The sequence below is a fragment of the Centroberyx gerrardi genome, chromosome 23, assembly GCF_048128805.1.
Source record: "Centroberyx gerrardi isolate f3 chromosome 23, fCenGer3.hap1.cur.20231027, whole genome shotgun sequence".
Classification (NCBI taxonomy): domain Eukaryota; kingdom Metazoa; phylum Chordata; class Actinopteri; order Beryciformes; family Berycidae; genus Centroberyx; species Centroberyx gerrardi.
The window spans coordinates 20271990-20289374 of NC_136019.1; the positions used below are offsets into that span (position 1 = coordinate 20271990).

At 41.3% G+C, this 17385-nt stretch overlaps 1 long non-coding RNA gene across 1 annotated transcript; it reads right to left on the reverse strand.

Annotated features, from left to right (window-relative positions):
- Positions 1–14604: 14604 nt before the first annotated feature.
- On the reverse strand, positions 14605–15327 carry LOC144537871 (uncharacterized). The gene is made up of 2 exons (XR_013503908.1): positions 15284–15327; positions 14605–14753 (listed from the first exon to the last, which is right to left on the reverse strand). It is a non-coding gene; the product is annotated as an uncharacterized LOC144537871 (long non-coding RNA).
- Positions 15328–17385: the final 2058 nt, after the last annotated feature.

Genomic DNA, 17385 nt, shown 5'->3' on the forward strand with positions numbered 1-17385 from the left:
TTTGACCTGCCTCTGAATATCATAGTCTAATCAGCCGCAGCGTCAAGTCGAGTTCCGTGGAGTACTGAGCCTTTCGGGCGATTTCAGTCTGGCTGAAAATCGCCCAGATCGCTAGACTTTAATGTTAAGGCAATTTTTTTCTAACTGCAGGCACTGCAATGCAATCTCTATGGGTTCCGGGTGGGCTTGCACTAACGTGTTTTCGTCATACGTAACCTGGTGCATTCATGTGCTCCTCGGATGGTCCCATTTCCGTTGGGAAGTCGTTCTTCCGACTTCGGTGTTTTCATGAGCTTTTAAGTCGTAATGTGGAAACAACATGGACGCTACAAAGAAGATGTGTTGTATTTTATTTTATTGCTTAGAGCGTTTAAACAACACGTTGATAGCTGTTTCCACATTTGCTTTACGGTCGGGATCTCATTTTCCGATTATTCCGAACACCTGAATGCAGCGATCACGTTCAAGTTCAAAAATGGCTAACATTACCTCAACTCAGAGAAGCAACTCGATCGTGTCGTTAAGAGAAATACCGTTCAGTCGTCGTAGTAATCAGGATAAATTGGCAACTAAAGAATTAGGACCACCCCAACCAAATTTAAATATCAAACAAGTATCTACAAAGGGAGGGAAATCGTATAACCGTGGATTTTCGCGGCGCTGGTACGAGCGGAAAACGTGACTAGCAGGATGCGAAGTAGCTAATGCTGTGTTCTGCTACCCATGCATTTTGTTCCATCCTGATGGCAGCACGGACACCGCATGGACAACTACGGGTGTCACCGACATGCATCATCTCTCGGAGAAGGTGAAAAAGCATGAAACATCGAAGATGCATATGGACAGTTGCCTGAAACTTTCGGCTTTCGGGACGGTGAACATTGCCACACAGTTGGACGAGAGCTACAGGATAGCTGTGCGTCGTCACAACGACGAGGTGAGCAAGAACCGCCACATTCTAGCCCGTCTTATCGACTGTGTGAAGTTTTGTGGAGTGTTCGAGTTAGCCTTGCGAGGCAAAGATGAAAGTGAGGGCTCCAGCAACCCTGGGATTTTTCATGGACTGGTCAACTTAGTGGCGTCGCTAGACGAGGTGTTTGAGGAGCACTTGAAAAATGCCACAGTCTTCAAGGGCACGTCAAAGACTGTGCAAAATGAGCTGCTTGATTGCATGCTATCAGTCATCAGGGAACGTATCTTGGAGGAGGTGAAGTCAGCTAGATTCGTAGCAATCCAAGCAGATGAGACCACGGACGTTTCTACACAGACTCAGTTGGTGCTTGTGTTGAGATACATCGACGGGAACCATGCTGTGCAAGAACGTTTCTTTGAATTTGTCCCTATCTTGGATGCAACGGCTGACTCGATTGCCAGTGCGATTTTGGAGAGACTGAACAGTCTTTTCACTGACGATGACAAAGGTAAACTCATCGCGCAAGCATAAGAGGGGCCAGTGTGATGAGGGGAGAGAGGGCTGGTGTGCAGCAAAAGGTGCGTGAACATTACGAAAATGCCCATTATGTGCATTGCTAAGCACACCAGCTGAATTTGATCATGCAGCAAGCCACTTCTCACATCCCAGCAGTGAGAGTTTTCTTTTCCGATTTGGGTGGCATTAGCAGTTTTTTTACCCGGTCGCCCAAACGCACTAGCATTCTCGACCAGATTGTTGGACGAAGGCTGCCAAGAGCATCGTCCACAAGATGGAACTTCAACAGCAGAATCGTGAACACTGTCTATGAGAACCTAGATGACCTCATAGAGTGTTTCGAATCCATCAGGACAGCCAGCTCATTTGATAGCACCACAGTGAGGGAGGCATCTGGCTTCCTGAGGATGCTGCAGGATGATGACTTCCAGTTTTTCCTGCAGCTATTTCATCAAATCATGCCTCACGTTGACATGATGTACCAGCAGCTGCAGAAGAAGGACATTGACACGGTCTTCATCAAACGTGCCCTCCAGAGCTTCACAAGCAGTGTGCAGGCCATAAGGTAACATCAAATATTGTTCATACCTTCTCAATATAGAACCTTGTCATAACCAAATGTATGCATGCTGTGATGTAAGCCTATATGGTAACAAGGTTTAGACACTCAAAAGTAGGAAACTAATTTAGTCATCTGCATCTTTGGAAATTGTAATTACCCTTTGTATAACAAAGTTAAGCACAGCCAGCAATTTTGATATTTTCCCAGCCATTCCCAGAAAGTATATCTAAAACAGACAGTTTGTATTGCTTCTGGTTTTCTAAGACAGGAATTGTAGGTATTGTCAATGACATACTGTCTCGTTCATATACTAACAAACACTGTTTGTCACTGTCACTGTCTGTCTTCCTTCAGGAACCAAAGCTCATCTCAAGAGCAGCAGCAAATCGCAACAGGAACCACAAGATCAAGGAGGGCCTTGGGAGAAAATGAGAAGCAGAGGCTGTCTAAAGAGGTATCAGCATTTATTATTGACCATTTAAGTAGGCCTACTCAAGTGTTGGAACCCAGTGTTGGAAAATCACCCACTCTGTTTTTACAGAGTTACATTCAGGGATGGATGGTAGCAGTCTTTTTTACTCATAGTGTACTTCCAAAGTGTGAGATACTCGTTTACTTGAGTATTTCCACATCTCTCAACTTTTTGCTTTCACACCACTATATATCCAAAGGAAATATGGTAGTTTTCCGCTACATCTATCTGGACCCATCATACTCTCAAGGATACAGTAAAAGGCTTAGATCAGACACAATTATGTGTGTGTGTGTGTTACTGACGTCTATATATATATGTATTATTTTTTTTGACAGGTCTGCGACACAATCCTGGCCCACGCCAAAGAAAGGTTCTCCTTCACCAACCACCTTGTGAGTGCCACGCTGCTACAAGGAGAGATGTTTGAACAGCACTGCCATACATTCCCTGTTGAGGCTCTGAACACCACCGTCAGGGCATACCCCATGCTGAATAAGGCGAAGCTCAAGACTGAACTGTCCCTTATCTACGAGAGTCCCGAATTCAAGGGCTGCTGTGGTGCACTGGCGCTGTACCAGGTTCTACAGAGGTACAACCTCCAGGAGACTTTATCTGAGACTGTGGCTCTGTTGAACATCCTCATAACCACTCCCATGACAACGGCTGAAGCTGAGAGGTGTTTCTCGACCTTAAAGAGAATCAAGACATTCCTGCGAAACGCAATGGGACAGGAACGTCTGAATGCACTGGCCATGCTTTCCATGGAGAGGGAACTAGTCAGGAACATGCCTGATTTCAATGAGAGGGTAATTGATCACTTTGCTGCTTTGAAAGAGAGACGAGCAAAATTCCAATATAAGTGAGTAATGTAATAGTGAAATAATAAATGTAAATAGTGAGTTATATGATTGCACTTATTATATCTCCCCAATAGTTGAATTGTAAATAGTTTTATTCATTGCACATTATCAGCCCCAGTGCCACTGTTCTTTATTCTGCTCTATAAAGTAGTTGCCTTTACATCCAAAGGTGTCTTGAGGGTGAACTGATAAATGGCAACCCATCTGTTGATGATCACTGTGGAATGTTCATTCATTGTAGAGCCAAACTCATTATTCAAGACATTGACAATGAACTCCAGGATGTAGCTGTCCACAAATACTGTACAGTATGTAGCCTAAGGAACAATCCTTGTCTTATGTATGTTGCCATCTAGTGGTTACTATGTGATGTGCACTGTAACTGTAATAAGTAGTAGGCTATGCCTACGTTCATTTCTTTGTTTAATCAGAACACAACTAGCTACAAAATACATTTTCTAGATTTGCTGCACCTAAAATAAAATGTTATCTGATGAAGACTGAATCAGATTATTGTGAGTGTAATTTTATTTGATTAATGGTAAAGCAGGTCTCTCTTGACATTCAAAAGTATTTGTGAGGGCAAACTGATGACAATTTATCTGTTGATGACCACAGTGGATTGTTCAGTCATTGTAGAGCCAAACTAATTTTATTCAAGACATTTACAATGAACTCCTGGATGTAGCTGTCCACAAGTACTACAGTATGTAGCCTAAGGAACAATCCTTGTCATATGTTGCTGGTGGGATCGCTACGTGAGGTGACCAGAAAAAACAAATTGTACAATGCAATGTGACAATGTCAAGTTAGCTAGCTGACTTAGGTTAATTTACCCATTGAATGGGTCACTTTAGCCATCATCGCAACAATTGCCCCCCCTGAGAAATTTGGCAGGAGCCGCCACTGGAGGTGGGATGTCGGGTCCCAACTCGGCAACATGTGAGGTTGGAGAGGAAACATTTTACCGCTTGATTTCTTACTCTCAGCTCACAGTACAGGTTGTATCTTTTTATAACCTTAACTGAAATCCTTAAAGCAATAATCCACTTAGTTTTAACATGGGGGTTATTTGGCACTTGACCACCAAGAAAACAAACCTCATTTTATTCTTGGTTTACACTAAAATTAGTATTTAAAAATAAAAGTAGATCCGGTCTCCCAAATAGGAACTATCTCTCCTAAATGGTATCCCTCCGCTATGTTCTCTTCTATCAAGAAAAATGCTATTTGATGAAATTATGTTCTAAAACGTTGGACCCACAGTCAACGGAAAATCACAGTAGCAGGATCCGTGGTTGAATCTGTTCACGAACATGTTAAATGTCAGTTTTCAGGCTAGTTTCGTGGCTTCATTCAAATGAATGGGAAGTAAAAATCCAAACGCTACAAACTCGTCCCAGCTGCATCCGATCTTGGTGAGTAGTTTATGTTTTCATCTCACTTTTCCCTGTCTGTCTGTGCCGTGGACAGTTTGTGTGTGGCCCAGAGGACAGTGAGACATGCAGAGCTGTGCAACCTACTGCCAGTGTCTGCCAGTCTACTACAAACACAAGTCTTGTGACCGGTCCTGCATAGGTAAATTGTAATATACACTAAAAGCAAAGAGAATTGCCTATTGTTCAATTTCAACATTTGAAGTTTACAAGCTGATTTCGATGGTGGTGTTCCTAGCGCACAGCCTGGAAAAAGTCATACATGCTGTTATTTCTATATCTTATATCTTTAAAGGTCCCATATCTACACTTTCCAGTGTTTTATTTTCTGTCTTGAGGTCCATTAAAAGCTGTTTGTGTGGTGTCATGTACCGAAAAATACATTTTTACATGTTCATTTTCCAGCATCTCTCTGAGCCTTACCAAGAAAAGGCTCATTAATATTAACAACCCCTCTGTTCTGATTGGCTAACCGTGAAACGAGAGTGTGAAACGTGAGACACGGCAGCTGCAGAAAGCTATAGGCAGGGAAAACAATCCGGTAATAAACAATGACAACCGTTCAACCGCTTTGAAAAACACTTTGTTAGTCTATTATTTCTTACAAAAATGATAATGAGCGAACCTTTGTGACGCCACAAAGTTACGGAAGTCCAAACGGCTCGTTTAGAGGCTCGCTTTTCTAATATGGATTGTGTGGATTTAGTTGGCGACCGTGCGTTTTGATACTTTCACCATGTTTAGATAGACCATCCAACTCCTTTATAATCAGAGGCAAGGGAAATCCTGTTTTACACCATATGGGACCTTTAACTGGCTTCTTGTGTGCCAGCGTGCAGCCTTCGATCCTTGGGCTCTCTTGCAAAGATGGACAAACTTAGCAAGCACCTGTATCTCTTTCACACCCACCTAATAATCCCATCTTGCTTCTCTTTCTTGAAGCTTGCATTCTGCAACTCAGACTTGAGGAACATGCCGTTCCTCAAGTCTGAGTTGCAGAATGCAAGCTTACCTACTGACTGGTTTGCCAGACTGTCACCAACCTTGCATCTAGCGGAACCCCTCCTTTATCAGCAACATCTCCAAAAGAAAAGGCTACTTTCTTTCGCTATGGCTGACCACACTACCTCACGCGTTTGGATCATTGGGAGCACGCTGATTGCCAGGCTGCATGGCCATTTAGGAGATTTTGGACAGCCCAGAACCTGAGGCTAGATTGCCAAATCACGTGGAATGACAGAGGGGTGTAGACCCAAAATGACCCAGATGTGATGATAATTCACCTTGACGGGAACAGCATTGGCATGGAAGGAAACAATAGGATGTGACGCATGAACTCGGACACCAGGGAAATCGATTTATTGTTTCCCAACACCAAATTGATGTTTTCGGACATTCTCCCAAGCTGGAAGTGGAGGGGGATCAGACTGCTGGTAGTGGATATGGCCTACAGAGAACCAGATGATGGCTAAGCGGGGCCATGTTTGCCTATATGTCAGAGATAGTTAAGGTTTAGGGTTAGGTTTTTAGGCCTTTTTCCTAAGTTTCTAGAAGCTCTCCTTGTGGTTGGTCTACAACCAACAACTAGGCCAGTATATAAGGACAAGACCCAAGAACCAAGAGTGAGGTTGTTTTTTTCCCCCCTGGCCAATGACTCAATCATAAGCAATTTACACTTGCTAGTGAAAAGATGATGTGATCAGTGAAAAGATGATTATTTGTAAAATGAATGTACATTTTGTGTGGTGGTGGTTTGGGTTATGGGTGGAGTGTGTTGGGGATAGGATGGAGAAATGGGTTATGTTGTAATTCGGTGTATATATATACATATATTTTTCTTTTGTTTTTTTGTTTCTGGCTTTAGGTTGGCAAGTGACAAAGAAAGACATGGACGATTTCGGAAAGTTGATCAAAGCCTTTTTCAGGCTGCTTAAATCACACCATCATCTGGCCAATCTGGTCTGTGCTGGCAGAGTAGCTCCTGGGTTCGTGAGAATCCAGAGCTTCCTGAGAACAGCGGTCTGGCCAGCGGACCCCAATCAAACCATTCAGGGCTGGGTATGCGCCTCGAACAAGGAGCTGCTGGAGACGCATGGCTCATTGGTACGCATCTTTGAGTAATTATAAATTCCAACAGTGGGCTTCTATTCCTATAATGACTTGTTTTATTAGGAGATCGAGGATATGCCCTGGCCCCCTGGTTAATGACACCACTCACCAACCCTCAGACTCACCAGGAGGTGTCCTTCAATCAGCAGCACGCACGTACTCACTCCACCATCGAGCGCACCGTTGGCATCTTAAAAGGACGCTGGATGTGTTTGGACACAGCAGGTGGCAAGCTGCTTTACAAACCGGAGAAGGTGTGTATAAAGAGAACAGCTGAGGAATTGTGTTTTATTCTTGCAAAAATATTAGAGAGCCTATAGACTACCTCAGCCAAATTCTATCACAATTTTTTGCATTTTATAATCTTTGGGCATCTTTTCATCGTTTTAGATTTGTAGGATAATCATGGCCTGCTGTGTCTTGCACAACATCGCCATGAAACGTGGTGTATCACTTCCCCCTCCACAACAACAAGAGGATGTGCGTCCTCACCCACTCCTGGGACTGGTCAACAGACTTGCTTGATTATTTATATCTTACAATTAATCTCAAGAAAGAAACGCATCACTTAAAAAAAATCAAACAGGTTTCAGTGCATATCTTTATTTTTTAAAATTTGTATTAATTTCTTCAAGTGTCTCGGAGATTGTGGCCAGTGTTGAGGCTATCTGTGAAAGCGTTTGGGCCATTCTCTCTTGGTTGTCGAGGACCGCATCTGAGATCAGACGTGGAGACATGGAGGTACTGCTGCAGGAAGGTACTGGCTGCGAGGTGCCAGGTTCCACCTCAGAGGGTGGTTGCCTCAGCGGGAATTAATCTGTAATATAAATGATAAAAATCAAACCATTGTAGTGACCTTTTATTTTTGGGGGTTTCAATTATGCAATGTTTGGTCTATACTGCAAAAGCAAATGTTTAAATTTTGAATACAAACTAAGCACTTAGGTAACACTTTTTAAACACATGGACATGTTGAAGAAGAGAACACTTGTTCACAAAAATAATCACCTGCCTTTAGGTTTGACACACTGGTGTTTACATGTTATGTGTCACATGTTCCTGATTCTGAGATAAGAGATGGCCCAGGAGATGAAACCACTGACACGGGGCCCAGGTCTGTGTCCAAATGATCGGTTGATGGCACACCCGAGAGTGCTGTCTCTCCAATAATGGCCCCTATGCGCTGGTCCAGCTCAGATAACTCTGGGCAAGCCTGTCCACCTCCAGTGGTCAGCGTCTCTCTTCTGTGTTTGGCAATATTTTTTGTGGCCTCAAATTTGAGATCAAACCATTTTTTTTTTTTACTTCATCAGTTGTGTGCCCTTCTGCGGATACAGCGTTCACTGAACGAGTAATAGCATCCCATGCATCTTTTTTTTCTGGTATTTTATATCCACTACTGACGCTACTAAATATGACAGCTCGTTTGGTGTTCACTTCCTGCAGCAGTACCTCCACTTCAGAACTACTGAAGTTTTTTTTACATTTGGAGTCCGGTGCTCCACCCTCTTTAGACTTTCGTTTGGGCATTCTTGACTTTTCTCAACTTTTCTTTTCAATTTCTGTGTGCACACGGCCCTCCAGTCTCATGCCCTTTTATGGGGATTGGCGGGGCGTTTACCTATGCTAATTAGGATCACCTGGCACGCGCTTTCAATTTACGAGGACAATGGGATTCATCATTATAAGAACACAAGTGCGAACAATTCTGCAGTTTAAGAACACGTCATGAATCTGACGTAGACTTTTCTTAGGACCTTTCTCAATAACAAATTTAAGAAAAAACTTAGGAAGATATTGCTGAATAAGGCCCATTGGGAGCTGGCTGATCACCAGGTTTCATGACCATTTAGGAGCTGGTGGACTGGCCCAGACAATCTACATTTCTCTTTATTTAAATTTAATAAATGTTTTATTTTTAACATTTGAGTTTTTATTTGAGATTTATTTCACTGACAAATGTTGTTCCAATATCTGTGTTTGTCTATCTATGTTTGGTTTGTTCCGGTACAAGGCTGATACAGAATCCAAGATGTAGAATAAAATGTGCACACCATGTAACAGTTTAGAATGCTGCTGGGAAAATTCAGTATCCCCATCAAGTATTTTAATAAAAAACACAAAGGGGAATTCCTGCTCCCAAAATTAATGTCTGCTGTGCCTTTGTCAATGATTCGGTACGACCTTTCTCAAGACATCTGTCAGGCATTGTGGTTATATCAAAAAATACCATAAGAAATGTCTCAGACAATAAAGGCACAGCACAGATGAATTTTAAGTTTGTCAAGTCTTCAAAACCAAGGAAGTAACATTGAAATATTAGATTGTGGCCTTAATTTCACAGGCTACATTTGCATGTTCCCTCTGATTTGTCAGTAAATGTCAGCAAAAGAATTGACTACATCATTTATTTCTACAGGGTATGCATCTTAGCTATAATTTTGTTATGTTAATAAACCATAACCAGGATTATACAGTTACAATTCACAGGAATAACTGACATTCAATACAATTGCATATCAAATCAAAGAGTATACTGCAAGTATACTGCCAACACTTTTCTTGGATTAGGTTAAAGGTCCCATAACGTGCAAAACCGGATTTCCCTTGTCTCTTTGATTATAAAGGAGTTGGATGTGCTATCTAAACATCATGGAAGTATCAAAACACATATGGTCCCCAGCTAAATCCACACCATCCATGTAAGGAAAATATGCCCTTAAACGAGCCGTTTGGACTTCCGTAAATTTGTGACGTCACAAAGGTACACTCATTTCATATGCCCGCCTACAGCACCGTCCGCCATTGCCCGGCAACTGAATGCGGAAGACCAAACCCTGTTGTCTGTAGCATAGCTGCGTAGCACGGAAAAATTGTGATTATATTTAGTTTACATGTCAAGGTTTGCTAAGGTGTGTAAAGTTATGTTCTATTTGCTTGTTTGCGACATTGTGTTCTTGTTTATTTTACACTCTATGATGCTTTGTTGCTAAATCAGCTGCCTTATGTGGAGAGACGTGTCCGCTAACGTAACTTGAGAATGAGAAATGGATAGGGTAGTTTATGGTATTTCAGTCCGATTAGCATCGGGTAGCGATTTAGCTCCGGTCTGATGAGACAGTTTGATGTGGCCTGTGAATACGAGGAAGCCTGTTGGCCATAACGACAACAGTTAGTAATTAGGGCAAAAACATGTGCAGCCAGAGTCGGTTGTAGGCTACCTCAGCCGGCCAAAACGAGCACCTCGTCTCGTTAACCCAGTGCCGTTAGGACACACGTACTATAATCTAGTATATCTAATCTAGGGGCTAAATTAGTGCCACTTGCAGCAACCTAATCTAGCGTTAGCCGCTAGCGCCAGCGCTAGCTAAGGTTAGCTCCTCTGGCTCACTTTGCGGACACATCTCCTTACACGAGACAACCGCAACTGTAACGTGGCAAAACTCGAAAAGTACTTTGTGGATCAGGGACTCTTGTCACCATGAATATTTCACTTCTAACACCAAATGAATGGAGGGAGTTACTGGTTGATGAGATGTAACATTTCACATTCTGTCTTTGCACCTAGTCTGGTAAGTCTAGTAATCAGCTGGGGTTGTGGCAACCTAGAAAACCTAGAAAACCTGAACAACGACACAGAAATACTACCTCTCTGGAGGTTATAATGTCCTATTTTCCTTGACTGTGGTGGAGACATTTAGAATCAACTACATAGTAATTATTGAGGCTGTAGTTTGTGGTAATGTAGTTTTGGATTGCGGAGATGCAGAGATTTCAGAGTTGGCTCTTCAACTGTCCCCTTTGTTCCTCCACAACCTAGCCTGACCTCCCCACCTACCAAGAGACCATCCAGGAGACCCATCTTGACCTAATGGAGGAGGAAGAGGATGAGGATGACCCTGGATCTGCTTAGCCGACCCCCTGAGCCAACTTTCAGTATGTTTACCAACACACATTTTTATTGCACACACAAAACTTTGTAAATATGAAAATTCAATAAATATACAAATGTCATAAAGTATAAACTATAGTATAAAGTAATCTATAAATGAAAATTGCAAATTTGCTACACACTAGTATGTGATGTACACTCTTGTAATGGAACTGATGATTTCTGTGTTTCTGTTACTCCACAGATTACGTCGATGAGTTGATGGACCTCATCTTTGATCACGTGTTCCAGGACTCTGCACCTTATGTGAGCCAGGTTTTCATGATCCCCGTCCCAGAAGACCTGTGTGCCCAGTCTGACAGGCCAGCCAAGGAGGACGTCATTGCAGCCACGTGTCTCGGTTCAATCAAGAGGCAGTCTGAACCTGACGTAGCTGGCAGCATCATGGAGCTCACAGCATATGCACAGCACCACACACACTGGTATCACTACTCTGACCCTGCAACCTAGAAAGCTCCAGCACTAGCTGACAAAGGATCTGTAGGCTAGACACTGAGAAGAGGGTACACATACTGTCAATATATTTCATTTGAATACTTAGTCTCTTCTTTTGTTGTTTTGGTTATCTGGCATGAGGTCAGGCTGTAGTTGAGTGTGTTTCACGAATACATAACAGATAACTAAAAACATCAAATTATAAATCATTTTTGTGATTGATACTGCACTACTTTACTACACTGCAATAACTGCTACAGTGGAACACTCCCCTGTGTACACTCACAGATGTAGATTTTGTAACATAACAGCACCCCATTATGGTCCTGCACAAGCAGTATGTTATGTTTCTACATGTGCCTTTTTAATGCCTTTTCTATAATAAAATAATTTTATTCTGTATGAACAGTCAGTGTTGTGGTTACTTTTTGGTGTCAAAAACATGGGTTACATGGGTGTGTAAAGGGAAAAAAATATATAACCCCACACACACTGTCTACACTTACATGCAAGTGTAGACAGTGTGTGTGTGATTATATTACTTTTTCAGTAATTTTTGTCTGATGCCCCTGTCACTAAAATACTTTTAGGTGTGCTACAGTTGTTTCTCTACATGGATGTGTAATAAAGTAGAACAACACAGATATTTTACTCAAATTTATTGTCATGTACAGTATTATCCAAAGTCACATGTTAGCCATATTATTTGGCAAATCAATTCATGCACAGAATGCATAAAAGAAACATACTGCTCTATACCTCTAAGCTGTAAGGGCCCATAGTCTGCTTTAGAAATGTTCATTGCATTCTGTAGTGAGAACATAATCAAACATACAGCCTCCAGACCAGGATGATCAACATGCATGTAGGTGGATCCTGAAGCTGATTCATTCTTCTGGTAACCTAGGGAATGAGAAAGGGTAACTGTTATTGAATTTTGCTAGCTTTATAAGAACATTACACTGCCAATGACGTTTATATTATATGTTTATCATTTAGCACAGACAATGCAGAGTAAATGTGAGTACTGTACAAACTAATGTAACATACGACAAACAATAAAGGTGTCAACACTAAGAGGTAAGATGTTTCACAGGGGGAATGACCAGCAGGCCTCCATGAGATGCAGTTTTTGAATATTTCAGCTACAGTTCTTAAACTGTTGAGCTGTAGCTGAATAACACTGGCATAAATTACGACAGTCATATGTCCAAATGGTAGATAGCATGGGACATAACCATATGTTTGCCGGTGTCGTTACAATATTTGTATCCACTGCAGATGGGTTCTTCTTTTGCGTCTTCATAATTTGATGTAATTGAACATAATAACTACATAATGTCTGGTGTGGATTTGTTTCCTATCGCTAGCCAGTACAACGGCAACTGTAAGACACTTCATGGAATAACATTACAGCAGCTATCCAAGTAGCCAGCTAAAAGCTACCGACACCTACTGTGTTGACGAGTTTACTAGACAGCCTCAAACCACCGGCACCGGTGAAAGTCTGGCTAAAAATGAATCAAACAAACCATACGGTACAGTGACCGTGGGAGACACTCCGGCAGGTAACGTTAGATATCGTTTTTATGGGATATTTATTTGTCCGCTATGGCTATCCAGAAAGACCACATATCTGACGCAACCACATACACACGCACGGTGAGAAAGTACGAAAACAGTGAAATTTCAACCTACCGTTCAGAGACATCCTGCTGTAACCGTGTCTGTAAAAATTCGGCAGCTGCCTCCTCTTGTTCGGTTGACAGATTCCTTCTCAAACATGTACAGTTTTACATGTTGTGTCACAGAGTTTTCTTCTACAAGGAGCTGCCATGTTAGTTTTGGAATTTTTCCGCATCTGCACCCTCCCCCCTCACACAGCCGATCAGGCGGCCAAACAGAGCAGCGCCTCATTATCAGAGCATCCCCGCCCACTCAGAACAGCGCATAGTTAATGAGGGGAGAAACTGAGAGGATGGAGAGGCTCCACAGAGCCTGGATTTGTGTGTTTTTTTGCAACAGAATTCATAACCTTGTTTTAAAGACCACTGAGAAATGTTTTAAACAGTTAAAAAGAGCATAATATGGGACCTTTAAGAAATGAAATCCACGCACTCGGCATTTCCTGATTGGGGTCGAGTGTTGGTTGGGATTGGTTTGGGTTTAGGTTTCTTGGAGGGAGGTGAAGTGACCCATCCTTGTCTTGGTTGAAAGTTGTTTGGACGCGAGGTATATTTTTGTCTTGATGGATGTACCTCCATTAGCGGTTGAAGCCCAGTGCGGTTCCTGCTAGGGATCTCTGCTTGTGGGTTACACTAGTCAAATCGGTGGTCGGTGTCATAATCAGGGTAGTTGATACATTTGCGGAGTCCATCAGGGGTCCGTCCGTGGTTCATCAATGGACGATCAAATTGGTGGTTGGTATCATAATTAGGGTAGTTCAGAGCCATATAGAGAGAGAGTTGCGTCAACGGAAGTCCAAAATGCTTGATCGTCACGTGATTCACGTAGCTTCAGATAGTTCCAGGAAGTACTTGGCGGGCAATTTGAAAACGTAAATACAGAGAGACAAAACTGCGATTTTTGGTAATTAGTAGTCAATAAATGCATTTATTTACAATATTTATATACAATATTTATATAGCACACAGACATGTGTATGTAGTTACATCAATGTTTTTTTAAAAAGTAAAACTTGTATGGTAGTCAAGAGCAATCGCATCCTAATGTTTATTGATATATTTAAAGGGAGGGGAAGGGAAGGAATGTTTCAAAATTCAGATTAGATTAATTTTCTACCATTTCTTTAATTCATGGTGGTTTCAGTAATCCCATGGTAACTGAGGGCCTAAGTAATCTTAATGATTTAAGCAGAAATCTGCTTATTAAAAAGGGTACATTAAAACACATCCCATCCAGACAGGACAGGACACATTAAAACACATATATATTTATACACATATAAATATATATATATTTTATGTATCTTTTGTCTTTTTACTATGCATTTATTTACCGCAATGAATTCATTAAATAAATCTCTAATAAACTCAGAAACATGAATAGCATGTCAAGCAGGTTGTCTGTGCCCTTTCCTCCGTGTTGTCCTTGCATATAGTCTCCACCATGGTTTGCTGTGCTGCATGGGGATGCTCCAATCACTCGGAGAAAGGAGTACGAATGTACGGTTTCCCCACTGATACGGAGAGGAGGAAAAAATGGTTGGCTCAACTCAGCAGGAGCAATCTTACTATCACTAAAGATCACAACAACAACAAAAATATGCGAGGTAATAATATTCAAACACTTCATTTGCACTTTTTCACAAACAAAGACCATACCATTGGGAAGCTTAATGTTTGGTTTATTAAAAATAAGGAACAGGGAAAGGCTTGTAAAACCCAGGGAGTTGAGACTCAGGGTGCAGGGTGAGGGTGCTGTCTCATTGCAGGGAGTCTTCAGGCTCCATTGAATCCCCCTGTGGTTCTTGGGCTGAAAGAGAGAGGGAGAGAGGGAGAAAAAGACAGAGGAGAAAGGGTTAGACACACCTATATAGGCTTGGATGGGAAATTGCCTTGGGAGATGAGGTGTGGTCTTTGTTCCTCAACTTAAGTTATGGAACTTCATTAGTTGTGATCATCAACAGCTTTTGCTGCTGATGTTTAACAAAGTATGACAAGTGGCATCAGTTACTGATGTGATATTAATTTGTATAAAGTTGTCTCATGTTCTTGGTTGTCTTTTATATATGTAATGAGTATATACATGTCCAGTAAGTATAAAGTGTTCCCTAATACTGTGCATTCAACCACTATGGGATGTGTATGTGGGTAGACAAATCTGAGTTGTTGTGTGTGGGAAGTAAACTCAAGTCACTCTGCAGGCACATTTTGAGGCAGACCAGTTTGTCAAGACCAAAAAGGGCAAGACTAGGCTGAGAGCAGTATTTAGTATTTAGTATGATTCCCCATTTAGCCTAGTATGATTCATTTTTCAAAATTGCTGGCCTATTTTAAACTTACCTTGTGTTTTCAATCTAATTTAAGTCCTCCAACTTCCCTCTCCCTGCCATCAATCCAAAATCAGCTGAGCTGCAACATAATATAGACAGGTAATAGTCAACAGAATCACAAAGCCTAAAAACACTCAACCCATAAGTTACGTTTTTGTTTACTGTTTTGAAGTCTCAAATATGCACTCTAAATCCATATCAATAGCGATGTATCACAAAAATAGCTCTCTTCCTTATTATTGTGTAACGTTAACTTTATTATTAGCTCTTACTCCAAAATGGATATCCTCATTTCACCACCTCCATGTTATATTTAACTAATATTTAACTCCCCCCACCCCGCAAAAAATCACGTTTAGAAGTCTTTTTCTCTAATTCCACAACGTTGGATGAAATGGCATTAAGAGAACGGAATTTATAATTAATAGGCTGTTCGTGGTTAACGTTATGTGTTGCTAACTTTATTCAGTATCCTAGCCTAATCTGTTATCTGTTAACGTTCCCTAAATCTACTAATTTAGAGGGGGATAATCCACTAACATGCTTTAATGCACATGTTAATTTGATACAGATGTGCTGATAATATACAATCTGATTCTTTAAACATCTTACCCTTTCAAAGTGCATCACAAACGGTCCATTCCGCTGCAACTCTACTGCGCTCCTAATATTAGCCGCTAACTTCCGGGAACTATTGAGAGGCTCCGCGATCCGCCATTGCTGTAAAAAAAAAAGGTCCATTGGAGAGAACGGAGATGACGCAACTCTCTCTCTATATGGCTCTGGGGTAGTTGATACGTCTGCGGGGTCCATTACGGGGTCTTCCGCGGCGTACCAATGTCCACTCTTCCATATCGGTGTCAAGCCCTGTAGTCGAAACATTTCGGTATAATAAAAATACCTTCTTCAGGCGAGTGCTTGGTTGTCAATCAATCCAGTGTTTTCGTAGGAATCAATGGTAGGTGTCACAATCCTCTCTGGAGAAACTACAAAACGTTCTAAATATATCCAACTCACTGGTTCGAGTGTGAATAATAAGGCTCAAATAAAATAAAGCTCAAACTGAGGAAAAACAATATAAATCAATAGCAAGTGTTCTATTAGGCCCGTTGGGACTGACACCACACTTCGTGGATGTCAATAAAGTATAAAGTCTCACCTTTGTGTGACTTGTCTGAGTTGTTTTCATACGGATGTCTTAGAAATGGCTGCCGCTTTTCTTCTACGCCTCTTCCCTGTGCGACGAGCTGGAAAACGTGCCATTTGCTGCCCCCTTTGGCTGCTGAAAACAAAAAACCCATGCATCTGCGGTTTTCACACCCAAAACATGGAGAGTATACTAGACAGCGTGAAACTTTTTCAACTGAAAAGAGAGCAACGGGAAATCATCACCAAACTATCTACAGGGAAGAACGTCTTCAGTGTTCTTCCCACTGGTTTTGGGAAAAGTGCCTGTTTTGGGCTATTTTCCAGTATTATGGACCAGGTAAGTAGACTAGCCAAGGCGAAATGAGACCTAACCTTTGGGGAGTTTAATGTACAGTTATGGCTGTTATATCATCATTTAAATTATATCATTAGGTTTTCGTTTCAGATATTTTAATTATAAGATATATTATATTCTTAAATACAGAGGGAAAGTAAATAGGTAAGCTTCTTTTCAGGTAATGCATTTGAAGGCTCCCTTCATTGACCATATAAAGATTTGTATTTATATATAAACTCTGAACGAGTTTGATTTGGAGATTAAAAAAAAACTAAAAAAAACATGTTGTACAACAAACGTCAAACATTACCTATTTAAACAGAAAAAAAACACTTTTATTATTTGGTCATGAACAGACGTAGAACACAACTTGCGCTATGTTACTTTTCTACCTCCTGTGTGGGACAAAACACAACTGTGGTACAAAAGTAACAGCTGTCAGAAAGTGTGTAAGATGCATCTTATAATTATGGTTTTGTGTTCTGATAATGTTTACTTCTATTAACCAATCTTGCAGGCCCAATTTTACATTTGTGCCAATTCATCAAGGCAACGTTTTAGGGTAGAGTTAATGTTATGTAACACTATTTTGAGTGATACCAACGCATGGCAACAAGCCTTGTATT